Raw genomic sequence first — 20,000 nt, 5'->3', positions numbered from 1 at the left:
AAAAAATCGCTATCGAATTCGTAACTATCTTCAAAGGCAAACTCGAATCCCGGGCGTCTCGGGGGTAAATAGAAAACGATTTCTTTAAAAAATATATATAAGTATAAATTTATTAAAAAATCTCGAAAAGGACTTCTCTTTTTCTTCTTTTTTCTCTTTTCCATTTCGTTCTCCCTACGACAAACTTATTCTAACTTATCCGCCGGCGAATTTTAAACTGCATCTCGTTTAACAACGAAGCGTAGTCGATTCCGACGACGATCACGCAAACATTAAGAGAAATATCCCCGCGAACGTATTTATATGAGAAGAAAGTCCGTTGACAAGCTCCTCCCACCGAAAAGCGAACAGGGGGCGGAGCTTGTTGACCGACTCCGTCGCGATATAAATACGTTCGCCGGGGTTTTTTCTCATTTCGATCGCGAAGACCGCTTTTCTTTGTGAATAATAATGCCTTCGAAAACCGGTGGAAAAGCCGCCGCGAAAAAGCAGAAGAACGAAAGCCGTCACCAAATATACCAGAGGTCGAAATAAAAACTCGTCCGGTTTTACAAAGCAACGGGGAGTGGGGGGGGTTCTTTTCAGAACCACTAATAATTTTTTTTAAAGACGTCGTTAGTTGCGAAAAAAAAAAAATCCAACCGGGCCGTTCTCAAATAATTAATAAATGAAAAAGTTTTATTTTTTATTTTCAATTTTTAACGAAATCTTAAAGGAAAATGATTTGTGGTTCTTAAAAGAACCGGTTTGTTGTTAATAATAATAAAAGAGATTATTATTAATCTTAAGCTCTCTCTCCCCTGATACGCCTCGCCAATTGAATATCTTTCGGCATGATCGTTACTCGTTTGGCATGAATGGCGCACAAATTTGTATCTTCGAAAAGACCGACGAGATAAGCTTCGCTCGCTTCTTGCAACGCCATTACCGCGGAACTTTGGAAACGCAGATCCGTTTTAAAGTCTTGAGCGATTTCTCTGACCAGTCGTTGGAACGGTAATTTTCGGATCAATAGTTCGGTGCTCTTTTGATAACGTCTAATTTCTCTCAAAGCCACGGTGCCCGGTCTGTAGCGATGAGGTTTTTTAACTCCTCCGGTTGCCGGTGCACTTTTTCTCGCCGCTTTGGTCGCCAACTGCTTTCGGGGCGCTTTTCCTCCGGTCGATTTACGAGCGGTCTGCTTGGTTCTGGCCATGATAATAAAACACGTTCGCGGACGTACTAGAACACCAAATCACTAACACTCGTCGACAGATAATGGCCGCACGAACGTCCGTCCGTTTAATTTGTACCCGAGCGTTTTCTCTTCTCATTGGTCCAATCGACCTTTTTGGGCGTGGCGAATTCCGACTCGACAAAACCGAAGCGCCGGACCGTTTTCGGTCAGTTGATCGTGGCACTTCGGACGGTTTTGTTTGTTATATATCGATCAGAGAACTCGGCTCGTATTAAAAATGACCGGTAGAGGGAAAGGCGGCAAAGGTTTGGGAAAAGGTGGTGCAAAGCGACATCGCAAAGTGTTGAGGGATAACATTCAGGGAATAACCAAGCCGGCCATTAGAAGATTGGCCCGTCGCGGAGGCGTGAAACGAATTTCCGGATTGATTTACGAAGAAACTCGTGGCGTTTTAAAGGTGTTTTTGGAAAACGTCATCAGAGACGCGGTAACCTATACGGAGCACGCCAAAAGAAAAACGGTAACGGCAATGGACGTGGTGTACGCCCTAAAAAGACAAGGTAGAACTCTTTACGGATTTGGTGGCTAAATTTTTCGTCGATCTTGCGGAAACACAAAAAAAAAAAAAAAAGGTTCTTTTCAGAACCACAAAATACGTTCCAAAGATTATTCGTTATTTCGAGTATAATGCCCAACAAACCATTATCGAGTCGAGGTAAGTTTTGAATTTTTAATTTCTCCCCGTGTTAGTGTGATTATTAAATCTGTGAAATAAAGGAAACGAAATCTCAAATAGAAAAGTATTTGTGGTCCTTACAAGAACCGTCTTCCTTCCCGGCGAAAACTTTATTTAGCTTTGTTGTCGGTTTTCTTAGGCAACAGAACCACCTAGCGATCTTAACTTCGGATAATAATTTGTTCAATTCCTGGGATCGGCAATTGTAAATGTCGAGGTATTATACCGGTTTTCTTATAGTCCGAAAGAGAAAACGTAAAAAGAAGGAACGTTTCTTTTTTTTTTTTTTTTTAATAATCTGTTAAATAAACGAAACGAAATCTCAAATAGAAAAGTATTTGTGGTCCTTAGAAGGACCGTTTTCCCATCGTCTTCCCTCGCCGCAATTTTTATTTTGCTTTGTTGTCGGTTTTCTTGGGCAAAAGAACCGCTTGAATGTTCGGCAAAACACCTCCCTGAGCGATCGTTACTCCCGATAATAATTTGTTCAATTCCTCGTCGTTTCGGATCGCCAGTTGTAAATGTCGCGGAATGATTCTGGTTTTCTTATTGTCCCTCGCCGCGTTACCGGCCAATTCCAAAACTTCGGCGGCCAAATATTCCATTACGGCCGCCAAATATACCGGAGCTCCGGCGCCGACCCTCTCCGCATAGTTTCCTTTCCGAAGTAATCGGTGAATTCTACCTACCGGAAACTGTAAACCGGCCCTGCTAGAACGAGACTTCGCTTTCCCTTTGACTTTGCCTCCTTTTCCGCGTCCCGACATCGTTATTACCGTTAATAGTACACGCACGAACGTTAACAGCACAATGACGCTCTCGCAGACCGTGGGCGCGCTATTTATAGGACATGGGCATGGACCAATGGGATTAGCGCTTCGGCGAACGATGCCCGGGGGCGGAGCTTGTCGGCCGACTCGGTTCTCAAATAAATAGCTGCGGCCCGGTGTGGGCCTTGTCAGTCCGTTACTTTGCGCGCGTCTAATCGATTGTAGAAAATGCCACCGAAACTAAGCGGTAAAGCGGCGAAAAAAGCCGGCAAGGCTCAAAAAAATATTTCGAAGAGTGATAAGAAAAAGAAACGCAGGAGGAAGGAGAGTTACGCAATTTACATTTACAAAGTGTTGAAGCAAGTTCATCCGGATACTGGCATTTCGAGCAAAGCCATGTCCATTATGAATTCGTTCGTAAACGACATTTTCGAAAGGATTGCCGCCGAAGCTTCTCGTTTGGCTCACTATAATAAGCGATCCACTATTACTAGCAGAGAGATTCAAACGGCCGTGAGATTGTTGTTGCCCGGAGAGTTGGCCAAGCACGCCGTCAGTGAAGGGACCAAAGCCGTCACAAAATACACCAGTTCTAAATAAATGAGCGTCGACTTGGAGAGTGTAAATTCACCAAAAACGGTTCTTTTCAGAACCACAATTTTTATATATTAATCAATTCGTTTATTCATATCTTTCTTTCTTATTTTTTTTTTTTTCGAATCATAGTTAGATAAAAGTGCTTATCGTCGAAATAAATGGCAGGAACCCGGTTTCGCGTTTATTTCGATTGACGTTTTTGGTTAGCAAAATTGAATTTTCCTATTTTTTTATTTAATTAGGTCAGTTCGTGTTGAACGTAGTTTTGATTACTTTTTATTTGAGTGTGCTTAATTTTGTTTGTGTTTGTTTAGTTTTTGCGAATTGTGGTTCGTTTTGGTGAAGTTTTGCATGTTTTTTTTTTTGGTTTGGTTGATTTGGGTTTGTTACACGGTTAATTTTGGTTTCTTTTGCTGAATTTTCGCTAGTTTTGGTTACTTTGGTTTATTATTTCCAGTTTCGGCCGCTATTGGTTAGTTAGGATTATCGTTAGTTTTGGGTTTGTTTAGGATAATTTTGGCTTGTTTTTGTTAATTTTGACTACTTTTGCTTAATTTTGCTTAGTTTTGGTTACTTTGGTTTATTATTTCCAGTTTCGGCCGCTATTAGTTAGTTAGGGTTCATTTCGGTTAGTTTTTGTGAACGTTTCCTATTTTTGCTTAATTATCGTTAGTTTTGGTTTGTTTAGGATAAGTTTGGCTTGTTTTTGTTAATTTTGACTACTTTTGCTTAATTTTGCTTAGTTTTGTTTACTTTGGTTTATTATTTCCAGTTTCGGCCGCTATTAGTTAGTTATGGTTCGTTTCGGTTAGTTTTTGTGAACGTTTCCTATTTTTGCTTAATTATCGTTAGTTTTGGTTTGTTCAGGATAAGTTTGGCTTGTTTTTGTTAATTTTGACTACTTTTGCTTAATTTTGCTTAGTTTTGGATAATTTGGTTTGTTTTGCCGAACTTTGGCCAATTTTGGTTTGTTATGATTAATTTTGCTTAGTTGTGGTTATTTTTGTTCCTTTTGGTTAGTTTTGTTTAATTTTGGTTATATTCGGTTAATTTTGGTTAGTTTTGCTTATTTTTGCTTTGTTTCGGTTAGTTTTGCTTATTTTTCTCTGCTCGCGGCTAGCGGCAAAAACCTTTTATGGGAGTATATGTTAAAATGAATAAAATAAAAAAAAAAAAACAAAACTCTCTTCCCGCTGGTCCGCAATATTAAAGAAGACGGACTTATAAATGTTTAATAATGAATTTATTAAATCGCGAGAAAAAAAAATGCAAACACCCGAAATTAAAAATGATGGAGAGTATCGTCCGACAAAATCCGGGGACGGCGATTTATTTTTAAGTCGGAACCGGAACCGGCGGTCAGTTAACAAAAGTAAGTAAAGAAAAAAAAATATTTGAAAAAGTGCCCGCTTTAACCAAATCGAACGTAACCACGAGCGAAAGTTTCGCTCCGAACTTTATTTGCCCGCCGCAGCCGATATTCGGGTTTTCACGTGAAACGTTCGGAAGACTAAGGAATGGTCCGTTACCTATAATAGGTGAGATGGTCTCGAGCGCGACCGCCGCGTCGTGCGTATAGACACTTCTCCCTTCGCAGAGCAAAATGCTTTTTCGATCGTTAGATCGCCTTCGAGTCGACCGTTTGGCGCGATTAATTGGCTCGCTTAACATTTTCGTATCGTGGGTTCAATTTTTTAAGAAAAATTGGTTTCCTTCATCGGTACGGGAACGTAGACCGTTTTTCGTTTGCCATCGGCCCGTCTTCGTAGCAGCGATTGCTCGAGCGTTCGAAAACATTTTAAGGCTCCGCACCTTATACAGCTAGATCGCGAACTTAGCGGGTGTTTTAAAGTAAGATTTGGCACTTCGTGGTTCGAAAGCGGTCGCCCTATAATATTTTTCTTCCGAAAAATTTGCGATAACTCTCATCTAACCGAGCGAGTTTATATGCGAATCCGGAACGTTTCTTTCGAGAAATCTCGTGTCGCTTTCAATCTAGCGAAGAGTGATCGAGAGAATGTCCGAAAATTTCCGTCGATCGACGTTCGTTGCCCGAGGCACATCGGTTCGACGCGCGCCGCATTTTAAAGCTTATTATGCGCGCGCGAGTCGGATTGTTTGATCGCGCACTCACGTCGTCTCGATATTTATTACCAACAAAAAAAAATTGGACGGATCGCGTCCGAATAATAATAATAACGAGTGTGGCGTCGGGAACGGTTCATTTCCGTACTCGCACGCTATCACCGCCACACAAAGTGGTCGCGTCTGTTTCTATTTAAAAATAAAATAAACGCGTTTCGCGCGCGTAATTATTATTTTTAAAAAAGAGACTGTTTGTTGTCGTACCGCGCCCGATCGTCGTCATCCGTGGCGGCGGCGGCGGCGGCGCGCTCGACACGTAGAACAGCTCCCTGGTTGATCCTGCCAGTAGTCATATGCTTGTCTCAAAGATTAAGCCATGCATGTTTCAGTACAAGCCAAATTAAGGTGAAACCGCGAAAGGCTCATTAAATCAGTTATGGTTCCTTAGATCGTACCCACAATTACTTGGATAACTGTGGTAATTCTAGAGCTAATACATGCAAACAGAGGTCCGACCGGAGACGGAAGGAGTGCTTTTATTAGATCAAAACCAATCGGTGGCGGGTTCGCGCCCGACATCGTTCAACTTGGTGACTCTGAATAACTTTACGCTGATCGCACGGTCTCGCACCGGCGACGCATCTTTCAAATGTCTGCCTTATCAACTGTCGATGGTAGGTTCTGCGCCTACCATGGTCGTAACGGGTAACGGGGAATCAGGGTTCGATTCCGGAGAGGGAGCCTGAGAAACGGCTACCATATCCAAGGAGGGCAGCAGGCGCGCAAATTACCCACTCCCGGCACGGGGAGGTAGTGACGAAAAATAACGATACGGGACTCATCCGAGGCCCCGTAATCGGAATGAGTACACTCTAAACCCTTTAACGAGGATCAATTGGAGGGCAAGTCTGGTGCCAGCAGCCGCGGTAATTCCAGCTCCAATAGCGTATATTAAAGTTGTTGCGGTTAAAAAGCTCGTAGTCGAATTTGTGTCTCGCGCCGCCGGTTCATCGTCCGCGGTGTTAACTGGCGTGCCGCGAGACGTCCTGCCGGTGGACTTAGCCCGTTCACGCGGGCGGTCCAACTCAATCCTGCCGCGGTGCTCTTCATTGAGTGTCGAGGTGGGCCGGCACGTTTACTTTGAACAAATTAGAGTGCTTAAAGCAGGCTAAAACTTCGCCTGAATACTGTGTGCATGGAATAATGGAATAGGACCTCGGTTCTATTTTGTTGGTTTTCGGAACCCCGAGGTAATGATTAATAGGAACGGATGGGGGCATTCGTATTGCGACGTTAGAGGTGAAATTCTTGGATCGTCGCAAGACGGACAGAAGCGAAAGCATTTGCCAAAAACGTTTTCATTGATCAAGAACGAAAGTTAGAGGTTCGAAGGCGATCAGATACCGCCCTAGTTCTAACTGTAAACTATGCCAGCTAGCGATCCGCCGACGTTCCTCCGATGACTCGGCGGGCAGCTTCCGGGAAACCAAAGCTTTTGGGTTCCGTACACGCACGAACGTTAACAGCACAATGACGCTCTCGCAGACCGTGGGCGCGCTATTTATAGGACATGGGCATGGACCAATGGGATTAGCGCTTCGGCGAACGATGCCCGGGGGCGGAGCTTGTCGGCCGACTCGGTTCTCAAATAAATAGCTGCGGCCCGGTGTGGGCCTTGTCAGTCCGTTACTTTGCGCGCGTCTAATCGATTGTAGAAAATGCCACCGAAACTAAGCGGTAAAGCGGCGAAAAAAGCCGGCAAGGCTCAAAAAAATATTTCGAAGAGTGATAAGAAAAAGAAACGCAGGAGGAAGGAGAGTTACGCAATTTACATTTACAAAGTGTTGAAGCAAGTTCATCCGGATACTGGCATTTCGAGCAAAGCCATGTCCATTATGAATTCGTTCGTAAACGACATTTTCGAAAGGATTGCCGCCGAAGCTTCTCGTTTGGCTCACTATAATAAGCGATCCACTATTACTAGCAGAGAGATTCAAACGGCCGTGAGATTGTTGTTGCCCGGAGAGTTGGCCAAGCACGCCGTCAGTGAAGGGACCAAAGCCGTCACAAAATACACCAGTTCTAAATAAATGAGCGTCGACTTGGAGAGTGTAAATTCACCAAAAACGGTTCTTTTCAGAACCACAATTTTTATATATTAATCAATTCGTTTATTCATATCTTTCTTTCTTATTTTTTTTTTTTTCGAATCATAGTTAGATAAAAGTGCTTATCGTCGAAATAAATGGCAGGAACCCGGTTTCGCGTTTATTTCGATTGACGTTTTTGGTTAGCAAAATTGAATTTTCCTATTTTTTTATTTAATTAGGTCAGTTCGTGTTGAACGTAGTTTTGATTACTTTTTATTTGAGTGTGCTTAATTTTGTTTGTGTTTGTTTAGTTTTTGCGAATTGTGGTTCGTTTTGGTGAAGTTTTGCATGTTTTTTTTTTTGGTTTGGTTGATTTGGGTTTGTTACACGGTTAATTTTGGTTTCTTTTGCTGAATTTTCGCTAGTTTTGGTTACTTTGGTTTATTATTTCCAGTTTCGGCCGCTATTGGTTAGTTAGGATTATCGTTAGTTTTGGGTTTGTTTAGGATAATTTTGGCTTGTTTTTGTTAATTTTGACTACTTTTGCTTAATTTTGCTTAGTTTTGGTTACTTTGGTTTATTATTTCCAGTTTCGGCCGCTATTAGTTAGTTAGGGTTCATTTCGGTTAGTTTTTGTGAACGTTTCCTATTTTTGCTTAATTATCGTTAGTTTTGGTTTGTTTAGGATAAGTTTGGCTTGTTTTTGTTAATTTTGACTACTTTTGCTTAATTTTGCTTAGTTTTGTTTACTTTGGTTTATTATTTCCAGTTTCGGCCGCTATTAGTTAGTTATGGTTCGTTTCGGTTAGTTTTTGTGAACGTTTCCTATTTTTGCTTAATTATCGTTAGTTTTGGTTTGTTCAGGATAAGTTTGGCTTGTTTTTGTTAATTTTGACTACTTTTGCTTAATTTTGCTTAGTTTTGGATAATTTGGTTTGTTTTGCCGAACTTTGGCCAATTTTGGTTTGTTATGATTAATTTTGCTTAGTTGTGGTTATTTTTGTTCCTTTTGGTTAGTTTTGTTTAATTTTGGTTATATTCGGTTAATTTTGGTTAGTTTTGCTTATTTTTGCTTTGTTTCGGTTAGTTTTGCTTATTTTTCTCTGCTCGCGGCTAGCGGCAAAAACCTTTTATGGGAGTATATGTTAAAATGAATAAAATAAAAAAAAAAAAACAAAACTCTCTTCCCGCTGGTCCGCAATATTAAAGAAGACGGACTTATAAATGTTTAATAATGAATTTATTAAATCGCGAGAAAAAAAAATGCAAACACCCGAAATTAAAAATGATGGAGAGTATCGTCCGACAAAATCCGGGGACGGCGATTTATTTTTAAGTCGGAACCGGAACCGGCGGTCAGTTAACAAAAGTAAGTAAAGAAAAAAAAATATTTGAAAAAGTGCCCGCTTTAACCAAATCGAACGTAACCACGAGCGAAAGTTTCGCTCCGAACTTTATTTGCCCGCCGCAGCCGATATTCGGGTTTTCACGTGAAACGTTCGGAAGACTAAGGAATGGTCCGTTACCTATAATAGGTGAGATGGTCTCGAGCGCGACCGCCGCGTCGTGCGTATAGACACTTCTCCCTTCGCAGAGCAAAATGCTTTTTCGATCGTTAGATCGCCTTCGAGTCGACCGTTTGGCGCGATTAATTGGCTCGCTTAACATTTTCGTATCGTGGGTTCAATTTTTTAAGAAAAATTGGTTTCCTTCATCGGTACGGGAACGTAGACCGTTTTTCGTTTGCCATCGGCCCGTCTTCGTAGCAGCGATTGCTCGAGCGTTCGAAAACATTTTAAGGCTCCGCACCTTATACAGCTAGATCGCGAACTTAGCGGGTGTTTTAAAGTAAGATTTGGCACTTCGTGGTTCGAAAGCGGTCGCCCTATAATATTTTTCTTCCGAAAAATTTGCGATAACTCTCATCTAACCGAGCGAGTTTATATGCGAATCCGGAACGTTTCTTTCGAGAAATCTCGTGTCGCTTTCAATCTAGCGAAGAGTGATCGAGAGAATGTCCGAAAATTTCCGTCGATCGACGTTCGTTGCCCGAGGCACATCGGTTCGACGCGCGCCGCATTTTAAAGCTTATTATGCGCGCGCGAGTCGGATTGTTTGATCGCGCACTCACGTCGTCTCGATATTTATTACCAACAAAAAAAAATTGGACGGATCGCGTCCGAATAATAATAATAACGAGTGTGGCGTCGGGAACGGTTCATTTCCGTACTCGCACGCTATCACCGCCACACAAAGTGGTCGCGTCTGTTTCTATTTAAAAATAAAATAAACGCGTTTCGCGCGCGTAATTATTATTTTTAAAAAAGAGACTGTTTGTTGTCGTACCGCGCCCGATCGTCGTCATCCGTGGCGGCGGCGGCGGCGGCGCGCTCGACACGTAGAACAGCTCCCTGGTTGATCCTGCCAGTAGTCATATGCTTGTCTCAAAGATTAAGCCATGCATGTTTCAGTACAAGCCAAATTAAGGTGAAACCGCGAAAGGCTCATTAAATCAGTTATGGTTCCTTAGATCGTACCCACAATTACTTGGATAACTGTGGTAATTCTAGAGCTAATACATGCAAACAGAGGTCCGACCGGAGACGGAAGGAGTGCTTTTATTAGATCAAAACCAATCGGTGGCGGGTTCGCGCCCGACATCGTTCAACTTGGTGACTCTGAATAACTTTACGCTGATCGCACGGTCTCGCACCGGCGACGCATCTTTCAAATGTCTGCCTTATCAACTGTCGATGGTAGGTTCTGCGCCTACCATGGTCGTAACGGGTAACGGGGAATCAGGGTTCGATTCCGGAGAGGGAGCCTGAGAAACGGCTACCATATCCAAGGAGGGCAGCAGGCGCGCAAATTACCCACTCCCGGCACGGGGAGGTAGTGACGAAAAATAACGATACGGGACTCATCCGAGGCCCCGTAATCGGAATGAGTACACTCTAAACCCTTTAACGAGGATCAATTGGAGGGCAAGTCTGGTGCCAGCAGCCGCGGTAATTCCAGCTCCAATAGCGTATATTAAAGTTGTTGCGGTTAAAAAGCTCGTAGTCGAATTTGTGTCTCGCGCCGCCGGTTCATCGTCCGCGGTGTTAACTGGCGTGCCGCGAGACGTCCTGCCGGTGGACTTAGCCCGTTCACGCGGGCGGTCCAACTCAATCCTGCCGCGGTGCTCTTCATTGAGTGTCGAGGTGGGCCGGCACGTTTACTTTGAACAAATTAGAGTGCTTAAAGCAGGCTAAAACTTCGCCTGAATACTGTGTGCATGGAATAATGGAATAGGACCTCGGTTCTATTTTGTTGGTTTTCGGAACCCCGAGGTAATGATTAATAGGAACGGATGGGGGCATTCGTATTGCGACGTTAGAGGTGAAATTCTTGGATCGTCGCAAGACGGACAGAAGCGAAAGCATTTGCCAAAAACGTTTTCATTGATCAAGAACGAAAGTTAGAGGTTCGAAGGCGATCAGATACCGCCCTAGTTCTAACTGTAAACTATGCCAGCTAGCGATCCGCCGACGTTCCTCCGATGACTCGGCGGGCAGCTTCCGGGAAACCAAAGCTTTTGGGTTCCGGGGGAAGTATGGTTGCAAAGCTGAAACTTAAAGGAATTGACGGAAGGGCACCACCAGGAGTGGAGCCTGCGGCTTAATTTGACTCAACACGGGAAACCTCACCAGGCCCGGACACCGGAAGGATTGACAGATTGAGAGCTCTTTCTTGATTCGGTGGGTGGTGGTGCATGGCCGTTCTTAGTTGGTGGAGCGATTTGTCTGGTTAATTCCGATAACGAACGAGACTCTAGCCTGCTAACTAGGCGTATTTAGACATCTCAAAGGCCGGCCGGCTCGGGGTTCGCCCCGTTGTCGCGCGCGGTTTTTACTGTCTGCGTACAAACAATTCTTCTTAGAGGGACAGGCGGCTTCTAGCCGCACGAGATTGAGCAATAACAGGTCTGTGATGCCCTTAGATGTTCTGGGCCGCACGCGCGCTACACTGAAGGAATCAGCGTGTCCTCCCTGGCCGAGAGGCCCGGGTAACCCGCTGAACCTCCTTCGTGCTAGGGATTGGGGCTTGCAATTGTTCCCCATGAACGAGGAATTCCCAGTAAGCGCGAGTCATAAGCTCGCGTTGATTACGTCCCTGCCCTTTGTACACACCGCCCGTCGCTACTACCGATTGAATGATTTAGTGAGGTCTTCGGACCGATACGCCGATGGCGTTTCGGCGTCGTCGATGTGTCCGGGAAGTTGACCAAACTTGATCATTTAGAGGAAGTAAAAGTCGTAACAAGGTTTCCGTAGGTGAACCTGCGGAAGGATCATTAAAGTGATAATAAAAATTACACAGTTTGTCTTTATTTAGTCGAACGAATTTTTGTCGCTGACGCTCGGTCGAAAATATCTCGCGTCGATCTTTAAGTCGGCCGCGATTAAATTCGACGACTACGACGACCACTCGACCACCGTAAAAAAGGGGAGAGAGGAGTAGGAGTAGGAGGAGCGCCGACAAAATTCCGGGTACCTAGACGGAACTCGAAGCGCGAAACCTAGTTTCGCGCTCGCCGTCGACAAGGTGTCAAACGATATTCGCCCGGAGCACCGAAAAGTACTTACACCCACCCGCGACCCGCGAGGAGGTGTGTATATAAACTTTAAACCGGCGCGGGTCGTCCGAACGCGAACGCGCGCGCGCCTACCGTCTGAATAATAAAGAACAAAGGGCGCGCGGCGAAGTGTTCCGTCGGATAGACCGGCCCGAAATCGAACTTTTTTTTTTTTTTTACGTCGAAAGGTATATACCTCGCCTTCCGTAAAAAAAATGTATGTGTCGATAACAACGCCGACGACTCTTTTTCGGAGACGAAAAGCGTTAAACCGATCGAAAAAAGATTACCCTAAACGGTGGATCACTTGGCTCGTGGGTCGATGAAGAACGCAGCTAATTGCGCGTCAACTTGTGAACTGCAGGACACATGAACATCGACATTTCGAACGCACATTGCGGTCCTCGGATTCTGTTCCCGGACCACTCCTGGCTGAGGGTCGTATCCAATTTAAAGACTGCTCGGTTTTTTCGCCCGCGAGGCGCGAGAAACGTCGGAGCGAGTTGGACGTGTAGCGCGGGAAGGAGTGAGGAGCAACAGCACGTTCGCGCTTAGCGCGCGATCTCTCTCCTACCCGGTCTCGCGACGTTTTAAAACGCGAAAGCGAAACTCCGGCCGCGTTCTAAGGAACGCGACCGAGTTTGCGAACGACGTCGATTTTCGACGCACCGGTTCGTCGCGTCGCGCTCGCTTAAAAGCGCGAGAGACGAGCGTAATTAAAACCGCCCGCGTATGTCGCAGGTCCGCGCAAAATTGACGATCGTCGTGTCCGTTATTTTCTCGATAAGAAGAAAAGGTGTCCGACGTCTGATCGTTTGCGGCCGCGTAACGAGTGGTGGATATAGCGGTTTTAAATATAAACGCTGAACCGTTTCGAAATTCACGTCTACGTTTTATATATATATTATATATATATATATATATATATATATATATAATGATTTTATCGATCGACCTCAGAGCAGGTGAGACTACCCGCCGAATTTAAGCATATTAATAAGCGGAGGAAAAGAAACTAATTAGGATTCCCTCAGTAGCTGCGAGCGAACAGGGAAGAGCCCAGCACCGAATCCCGCGGCCGATACCGGGCGCCGGGAAATGTGGTGTTAGGGAGGTTCCGTTATCCCGAGATCGTCCGGCGCGTCCAAGTCCTTCTTGAACGGGGCCACAGCCCATAGAGGGTGCCAGGCCCGTAGCGACCGCCGTCGATCGCGGGAGGGATCTCCTCAGAGTCGGGTTGCTTGAGAGTGCAGCCCTAAGCGGGTGGTAAACTCCATCTAAGGCTAAATATGACCACGAGACCGATAGCGAACAAGTACCGTGAGGGAAAGTTGAAAAGCACTTTGAAGAGAGAGTTCAATAGTACGTGAAACCGTTTAGGGGTAAACCTGAGAAACCCGAAAGGTCGAAGGGAGAAATTCATTCGCGTTTCGGAGTCGGCGCGAGACGTTCGCGCGACGGGGAGGACGGTTACCCGTTACCTTTTCCGCGCCTTACGTTTTTCGACCCGGCATCGAACGCGTGCACTTTTCTCCTGGTAGGACGTCGCGATCCGTCGGGCGTCGGTCTAAGGTCCGCGGCGGAGCCCGCGCGGTTTTCTCGAATCGCGCGGACCCGCGGTATCCTGACCGACTCGCTCGACGGTACGAGAAAGGTCACGGGTCGCTTTAAAAGCGTTCGACTCGCGGCAAGCGCTCCGGATACTAGTCGGCTATCGGACCCGGTGCCGGTACCGACCTCCGGTGACTGTTGGCCTCGAAGTTCTCGAACCGACCCTCGCTCGTAAAAAAGCGTGACCGATCTGCGACGCTATAGCTTTGGGTACTTTCAGGACCCGTCTTGAAACACGGACCAAGGAGTCTAGCATGTGCGCGAGTCATTGGGATTCGCTAAACCTAAAGGCGTAATGAAAGTAAAGGTTCGTCTCGCGCGAACCGAGGGAGGATGGGCGATTCGCCTTTAAAGCGGTCGCCTCGCACTCCCGGGGCGTCTCGTTCTCATCGCGAGAAGAGGCGCACCAAGAGCGTACACGCTGGGACCCGAAAGATGGTGAACTATGCCTGGTCAGGACGAAGTCAGGGGAAACCCTGATGGAGGTCCGTAGCGATTCTGACGTGCAAATCGATCGTCGGAACTGGGTATAGGGGCGAAAGACTAATCGAACCATCTAGTAGCTGGTTCCCTCCGAAGTTTCCCTCAGGATAGCTGGCGCTCGTAGCGTACGAGTTTCATCCGGTAAAGCGAATGATTAGAGGCATTGGGGTCGAAACGACCTCAACCTATTCTCAAACTTTAAATGGGTGAGATCTCCGGCTTGCTCGAACTATATATATTTATTTATATATTATTGAAGCCGCGAGAGACACGAATCAGAGTGCCAAGTGGGCCATTTTTGGTAAGCAGAACTGGCGCTGTGGGATGAACCAAACGTCGAGTTAAAGCGCCAAAATCGACGCTTATGGGATACCATGAAAGGCGTTGGTAACTTAAGACAGCAGGACGGTGGCCATGGAAGTCGGAATCCGCCAAGGAGTGTGTAACAACTCACCTGCCGAAGTTACTAGCCCTGAAAATGGATGGCGCTGAAGCGTCGTGCTTATACTCGACCGTCAGAGGCATGTGCGATCGTCGTTTTCGGACGCGATCATGAAGCCCTGACGAGTAGGAGGGTCGCGGCGGTGAGCGCAGAAGGGCTGGCCGCGAGGCCGTCTGGAGCCGCCGCCGGTGCAGATCTTGGTGGTAGTAGCAAATACTCCAGCGAGGCCCTGGAGGACTGACGTGGAGAAGGGTTTCGTGTGAACAGCCGTTGCACACGAGTCAGTCGATCCTAAGCCCTAGGCGAAAGCCGATGTCGATGGGGTGTAGTTTTACACGTCGCGGTCCGTCTTATTATAAAATAATATATAATTTTTGACGAGCGAGAAAAACGAGAGCGCACACCCGTCGGGCGAAAGGGAATCCGGTTCCTATTCCGGAACCTGGCAGCGGAACCGTTAATAAGTCGGGCCCTCGCAAGAGAGTTCGTCGGGGTAACCCAAAAGGACCCGGAGACGCCGTCGGGAGATCCGGGAAGAGTTTTCTTTTCTGCATGAGCGTTCGAGTTCCATGGAAACCTCTAGCAGGGAGATATGGTTTGGAACGCGAAGAGCACCGCAGTTGCCGCGGTGTCCGGATCTTCCCCTCGGACCTTGAAAATCCGGGAGAGGGCCACGTGGAGGCGTCGCGCCAGTTCGTACCCATATCCGCAGCAGGTCTCCAAGGTGAAGAGCCTCTAGTCGATAGAATAATGTAGGTAAGGGAAGTCGGCAAATTGGATCCGTAACTTCGGGATAAGGATTGGCTCTGAGGATCGGGGCGTGTCGGGCTTGGCGAGGAAGCGGGTCCGGTTAACGAGCCGGGCCTGGGCGAGGAGACGATCTCCGGATCCGATCCGAACCCGGTCCCGAGCCTTGGCCTCCCGCGGAACCGCCTCGCTGCGAGACCCGGAAAACTCCGGTTTTCCGGTGTTCTCTTCGGCCGCTATTTAACGGTCAGCTCAGAACTGGCACGGACCGGGGGAATCCGACTGTCTAATTAAAACAAAGCATTGCGATGGTCTTAACGTGATGTTGACGCAATGTGATTTCTGCCCAGTGCTCTGAATGTCAAAGTGAAGAAATTCAATCAAGCGCGGGTAAACGGCGGGAGTAACTATGACTCTCTTAACGTTCGTCGTCGCGTGCGGACGTGTCTTCCTGCGCTCCCTCAAAATCGGGGTGTTTTGCGGGTTCCCGTCTCGCGTTGTGCCGCCCCTAGTTTTGCCGGTTCCGGGGCAGTCGCGTGTTCGTCCCTGTGTGTTTTGTGTTACTTCGCGGCCGTTCCGGGGGGCACTACTGACAATTCGGGGTTGTTTAGTGCGGTGCAGCTTGACCTTATCTAGAAACGCCAGATTAGCACTGCTGTGGACTTCGGCGGAGAGGCCCGGTTTGGGTTAGTGTTTACATTCTCTTTTCCATCCTTCTCTTCTCTCTCCGCCGTGCCCCCTTTATACCGGGAAATATTTGGCGCCCTCGCCCCTCGTGGGGGTTGCATTCGCCCGGGAAGTGAAGTGCGGGCGTTTTCCGACGATAGCCGCGGGGGTGGGTGGTTTGGGGGTGTTTTTATAGCGACCGTCGGCGAATATTCTCCCAAGTCCGACCAGGTCGCCGGAGCCCCATTTATCGAGGAATTCCACCCTCGACAGCTCCGCCCCCAGTTGTGATAGGGGGTTGAAATTTTGGGGGGTTGCTGTCCGGCCACCCGCCATCCGCCGTGCGAGATCTCAGGCCCCTACGGGCCACACCCCCCGTTTTACAGGGGGTCGAAAATCGGCCATTCTCGTTCAAAGGTAGCTACCTTTGAACTTTTACTCTTGCGGAAATTTTTTTTTCGCCGTAGGGGGCTGATTTTTTGGCCTGACCTGCTGGGCCGGACTGCCCACTGATTGGTGGAAGCGATTGCGGACCTGACTCCCCCTTCATACCATACAGGGTGACCGAAGTCGAGTTTCTGGGTGGTGCTCTCCCGTCACATATTTGCACATCTTTCACCGGAAATCCTTCCTGGGAGAGTCTCTGGTGACTCCCCCCCCAACCAACCCTTACCACCACCCCCTTATCGGCTGCCACCCCTTTGGCGGCGCCGTCTGCTGGGGCGGGCAGCCCGCCTCGTGAGTCGCGCCCGTGTGGCGACCGTCGGCGCGGCCGTCTTGACGCGAACGTTTGGAGACTGTTTCGTGTTCTACCGTCCGCGGTTTGTGTATAAGTGTCCTGTCGGTGCTTTCAACGCCAACTAGTGCGGCTCCCACATTCCGGGAGCTCTACCGACCGGCACGAACCTTTGTCTGTTCTTCTTTGTCTATCGTGCGCGTGGGTGTTGAGTGTGGTGTATGGCGTCCCAGGGTGGTTTCCCCTGTGAGGGGTGCGGCCGGGGATATCCGACGGCGGCCAGCCTGGCCCAGCACAGACGGCGATATTGCCGCGGCCTTGTCGAGGAGGGCCCTAGCGGGTGTGGGGAGTGTGGCCGGACCTTCGCCACCTATGCAGGGGTGCGGCAGCATATGCGCCGTGCCCACCCCGACGCGTATAACAAGAGCGTCGAGCTGGGTGACCGCAGGAGGGCGGACCCCATCTCCGAGCTGGAGCGCTCCGCCATCTGCCTTGCGGAGTTGGAGTACGGTGGAACGGCCGTCAATAAACACCTGGCCGAGAAGTTCCACCGTACAGTGGATGCTATCAAGAATCTCCGCAGGCAGGGGGCGTATTGCTCCCTGCGGGCCCAGCTTGAGGCGGAACAGAAGGAGGCTCCCGACCACCCGACGAACTCGCCCGCTCGTTTTGATGGGCCCCCGCCAGCGAGCCCGCCGCGCCCGCTTTCGCCGCCGGCGCGTCCACGTAGGGGCGTTCGGACACGGAGGATGGCCGTGCGATTCAGATCGGGGTCCTCGACTGATGATGGGTCCGTCAGCCCGCCACCTCGGGGGGCTGCCCCGTCGCCGTCCCCGCCTGCGGAGAGTGGCGACGTAGTGTTCAGGGCTGGACCGCCCTCGTCGCCTTCCTCCACGTCGCCCGCCCCCTCCACCGCCGCGTCCTCTCCCGGCGCTCCGGCCGGCTCGCCTGTTGCCGCTGCCGCGGCGATCAACAACGTTTCAACCGAGGCCGCGCCGGGTGGCACTGAGGCCATCCAAGAATACATTTCTCGGTTAGCGGCGCAGGACGGAGTCTCCGACACCGTCAGGGGGATTGTGGGCCGGATCATCGGTGGCATCGGTGACGCTGCTGGTGCGGTGGAGGAACTATACCGGGCCCTTTGGACGCCCGTCGATGGCCGCCCAGTTCCCGCTCGGGATAGGCACATCGCGGCCGCGGCTCCTATGCGCCCGGGCGCGCGGCGCGCCCATAGATTTAAGAGGTATCAAGAGTTGTATGGTAAGGACAGGTCTGCGCTCGCGGACCTTATCGTCCGCGGCGTGGACCCCGGCGCAGTGGGCGTTGTCCCTCCGGAGGAGGAGATCCGCGCTCATTACGAGGCAGTCTTCGCGGGGGCCGCTCCGGAGGATGGGCAGATGATTTCGGATTATAAAAGACCGACTCAGGGTCTGTATTCGCCTGTCCTCTTGCGGTCCGTGGAGGCTGCCATTAGATGCCCAAGGGCGTCCTGTGCCGCCGGTCCGGACGGCATGTCGGGGGCCGACCTGAGGAGGCTGGATGTCAGGAGTGTGGCGATCCTATACAACGCCATGCTCCTGACCCGCCGCACGCCATCAGTCCTCAAGGGTTGCCGCACCACCCTGATTCCCAAGGGTGGCGGTGACCCGGCCGAGGTCGGTTCCTGGCGGCCCATAACAATATCCAACATTCTAGTCCGGACCTTTCATCGAATCCTCGCGGCACGTTTGGGCGCCCTGGAGTTACATCCCTCCCAGCGCGGGTTTCTGAGCCTGGATGGGACTATGGCGAACACGATCATCCTGCAGGCCGCCATCAAGGGCTGCCGGGCCTCCACAAGGCCCTACTGTGTCAGCGCCCTCGATTTACGGAAGGCCTTCGATACCGTGCCACATGCATCAATCGAGAGGGCGCTGCGCAGGTTTGGAGTAGAGCAGCCCCTTGTTGAATACCTCATGGACGGCCTGTCGGGGTGCGCCACGTCCATTCGCGTCGGGGGCGCGCGCATCGAGGGCATCCCGCTCCTGCGCGGCGTGAAGCAGGGCGACCCGCTCTCGCCTATCCTTTTCAACCTAGTCCTGGACGAGCTGATGGTGTGGCTGTCCCGTATGCCGACCGGGATCAGCATCGGCGACGAAAGGGTCAACGCAATGGCCTACGCGGACGACCTGCTCCTCTTGACGCCGTCGTCGAGGGAAATGCAGGTCGTCCTGAGAGAGTGCCAGCGCTTCTTCGGGGCACGGAGCATGGAGCTTAACGCAAACAAATGCTCCAATATCACTGTTAAGCTTGCTCCGGCCCTGAAGAAGCTTTACCTGGCTACTCAGGTCCCATTGTTCATCGGGACCAAAGTTGTCCCTGTCGTCGGTGCTGATTCCTCATTTAAATATCTTGGGCACAAGGTCGGTTTTATGGGGACTGACCCGCCATCAGTGGATTCGCTCCGGGACGCCATGGGTCGCCTGCTCAAAGTGCCCCTTAAGCCCTTTCAACGCCTGAGGTTGCTGCAAGAGTACATCCTCCCTAAATACCTGTACTCGTTGCAGAACCCGGGGGTGACGCGGGCCACTCTAGATCGGGCGGATAAGGTCGTCCGGAAGACCGTTAAGAGCGCATTGCACTTGCCCTCGCAAACGCCCAATGCGCTGCTCTACGCGGCCAAAAAGGCTGGGGGCCTCGGCCTCTTCTGTTTGTCCGGCAGGATCCCCGATATCTTGCTGGGCCGGCTGGAGAGGCTGGGTTTGTACAACGACCCCCAGCTTGCTGCCGCCCTCCGGTCCGACTACGTGGTCGGCGTTAGGGCACGGTTGGCGGACAGCTTACGGTCATTTGGCCGCGGGGTGGCGCAGCGGGCTTATTGGGGGCAGCGCCTTGACGGCTCGTTCAGTGGTGCTGGCCTCAGCGGCCACTGTGCGAATGCGGCGGCCAGCCGGTGGATCACGGACCCCCCACCGGGGTGGTCCGGTGAAGATCATGTTCGCGCGGTGCAGCTGCGAACCAACACCCTGCCTACCGTTGGCGGGCTCCACAACACCCGCCTCCCGGCCCCTGCGCGGATGTGCAGAGCCGGATGCCGCCGTGTGGAAACTCTTTCCCATGTCCTCCAGCGGTGTCCGGTGACGCATCATCAGCGCATCAAGCGGCACGACCTAGCGGTCAACATCCTCGCGAAGGCGTGCCGCTCCAGGGGCCTTGACGCCCGCGTGGAGCCGTCGATCCGGGACAGGGAAGGGCGGCTTTAT

At 49.6% G+C, this 20,000-nt stretch overlaps 2 non-coding genes and 1 pseudogene across 2 annotated transcripts; all 3 read left to right on the top strand.

Annotated features, from left to right (window-relative positions):
• Window positions 1-9,863: 9,863 nt before the first annotated feature.
• LOC132702739 (small subunit ribosomal RNA) lies at window positions 9,864-11,794 on the top strand. The gene has a single exon (XR_009618960.1). It is a non-coding gene; the product is annotated as a small subunit ribosomal RNA (ribosomal RNA).
• Window positions 11,795-12,360: 566 nt separating this feature from the next.
• LOC132702729 (5.8S ribosomal RNA) lies at window positions 12,361-12,515 on the top strand. Its single transcript, XR_009618954.1, has one exon. It is a non-coding gene; the product is annotated as a 5.8S ribosomal RNA (ribosomal RNA).
• Window positions 12,516-13,024: 509 nt separating this feature from the next.
• Window positions 13,025-20,000, top strand: part of LOC132702734 (large subunit ribosomal RNA) — a 9,221-nt pseudogene continuing 2,245 nt past the window's right edge.

The sequence above is a fragment of the Cylas formicarius genome, unplaced genomic scaffold (genome assembly GCF_029955315.1).
Source record: "Cylas formicarius isolate icCylForm1 unplaced genomic scaffold, icCylForm1.1 PGA_scaffold_66__1_contigs__length_148852, whole genome shotgun sequence".
NCBI classification, from domain to species: Eukaryota; Metazoa; Arthropoda; class Insecta; order Coleoptera; family Brentidae; genus Cylas; species Cylas formicarius.
This window is presented reverse-complemented; position numbering and strand designations above follow the sequence as displayed.